This window comes from Engraulis encrasicolus, chromosome 17 (genome assembly GCF_034702125.1).
Source record: "Engraulis encrasicolus isolate BLACKSEA-1 chromosome 17, IST_EnEncr_1.0, whole genome shotgun sequence".
NCBI lineage: Eukaryota > Metazoa > Chordata > Actinopteri > Clupeiformes > Engraulidae > Engraulis > Engraulis encrasicolus.
The window spans coordinates 35,977,150-35,979,649 of NC_085873.1; the positions used below are offsets into that span (position 1 = coordinate 35,977,150).

Consider the following 2,500-nt stretch of genomic DNA (forward strand, 5'->3'; position numbering starts at 1 on the left):
TCAGACCAAGTCTCGAAGAGATTTGACGGTCGATGATAATCAGGCTACCCCAGATCAGCAATGTGAGTTTTAAGTTTAAAGCAACACCAGGGCAACCTGACGCTCGACAGATGGATGGGTTCCACCTTGCTCTACCAACATGGATCTGGAGCTAAGCCATAGGCTTTGCACGTGCTCGGGGAAACACTTGTCGGACATTTTTAATGAGCATTCACAGATTCGAAAATACAGTTGAAATGACAAAATCAATGTTAACGGGTGAGTCCATGTGACTGGCCATTGCTGCTGACAAAAATGTGGCGTTTCACTTAGTTTTCCCCTTCTCCACTGCGTTTACATTTTGATGACATCACATCTCTAAAAATTCTGTGATCCTGATTGGTTCTTCTGCATTTTGGTTCGGGAGCAGGTTGAATACAAAGCTCACTTAATATCCCAGCCCAGCTGAGCCTTATTTCGCAGCACAAATTGTTTACTGCTGGTAGAATGTACCTGTGTCTAATACAGGGGTTCCCATACTTTACCATGACAAGGCCCCCCATATACCGGTGCATTCCAGCCAAGACCCCCGTTACATGGGTCGTGCCACACTGTCTTTTCTGTGGACCCCCTTTCACAACCATAGTGGAGGGCCTGAGGCAGTGTCCCACTAGGATATAAAATAATATCAATAGGAATAGGAATATTGTTTAGCTTATTTTTGTTTTATTTTGTTGCATGTTATTCAGTTTATTCAATTATTTATTTTTTGTTTTGCTGTATTTTTCCTGCCATCCTGCCGCGGCCCCCCTAGCACCTCCTCGCGGCCCCCCAGGGGTCCCCAGCCCCCACTTTGAAAACGACTGGTCTAATAGGGTTAATAATGGTAGTCATGGTAGTGTGAGTACTGCACATACTAGGGCTGTAACGATACACTTAACTCAGGATTCGGTTCGTATCGCGATTTTTGACATACGGTTCGATACACCCCACGATTTCTGAAATGTATCTCAATTGAAGTTCATCAAATCATAAGGTTGTTTTCTGGACTAATGGGTATCAAAACTTTGAAAGGGCGTATCACGATACTGCCTCCTTGTATCACGATACAGTATCGTGACTCTGTGTATCACAATCTCTCGGTTCGATACAATATCGTTACAGCCCTAGTACATACATTGATGTTAAGTTTAAGTGCTTTATGTACAGGGGTTGTGCTGTAAGGGGGGCAGTCATGGGTAAGCGGTTGAGGCGTCAGACTTGTAGCCCAAAGGTTGCCGGTTCAACTCCCGACCCACCAGATTGGTGGTGGGGGGAGTAATCAACAAGTGCTCTCCCACATTCTCCTCCATGACTGAGATACCCTGAGCATGGTACCATCCTGCCGCACTGCTCCCTTGGGGCGCCATTGAGGGCTGTCCCCTTGCACGGGTGAGGCATGAATGCAATTTCGTTGTGTGCAGTGTTCACTTGTGTGCTGTGGAGTGCTGAGTCACAATGACAATGGGAGTTGGAGTTTCCCAATGGGCTTTCACTTTCACTTACAGTATTATGACCTTGATGATGACGTAGTCACTTAGTGCAGATGGGGTCACGGCGGGCCTATTCACTATTTGCTGAAAATACTCAACTACATCATAACAACATTGCTATGACATTACCAAGAGCCTTATGTAACAGATTAAGACATAGCCATTACCATTTTGGTGACAGTAAGGTTATAACATAGGCTCTGCACTAAGGTGTTAACATTCCATATACTGTAGATACGCTCAAAAAATGCAGTGCTGATAGTATTCAGGCTCCATGCCTGATTTCAGGCTCGACAGAGTTAGCAAAAAATAAAAACATTGATAATAATTAGCCATTTGGTTATTCTTATCTCAGAAAGTTTTACAGGTTCAGGGTTTTCTGCTACTATCAGGCTTGAATAATGGTCATACACAGGCTATTAAATGTTTGCATAATGTGTCAAAATAGGCCTACGTTACGTCACTATGCAGTATCTTGTCGTCGTCGTTAGAGCAGGGGAAAAAGGGGATTTTTTTTTTCACTATCACCCCTGAAAATGTTAAGTGATAGCTCCAGTGTTTCTTAAATGCTAACAGCACCAGTCAGACAGTGAAGGATTGGAGTGCATGCCTATTGGGTAACGTTACGCTGTTGTTCGCCAACCCCTCCCCTTCCCATACCCCCAGGCCAAACTGGTGATTTAAGACGTTTCCCAGGCTCTCCCTCTCCCTTGTATCGCAGAATCCCCATGTTCGCTCGGCTATGGTAGTTTCTATTCTGGAACAAGTTTTGAGCTCATGTTTTTGGCATGCTTTTATTTCTTTATTCATCTTTTGAGCTATTATTCTGTTTTGATCTCCCTCTCACTCACTCTTTCTCACACACACACACACATACACACACACACACACACACACACACACACACACACACACACACACACACACACACACACACACACACACACACAGTCACTCACAGACACGCGCATGCACAAACTTTTGTTTTC

General features: G+C 44.4%; 1 protein-coding gene across 1 annotated transcript in view; it reads left to right on the forward strand.

Moving 5' to 3' along the window:
• The window catches only part of LOC134466818 (LIM and SH3 domain protein 1-like), a 59,440-nt gene that overhangs the window by 49,909 nt on the left and 7,031 nt on the right, over window positions 1-2,500 (forward strand). The window lies entirely within an intron of this gene.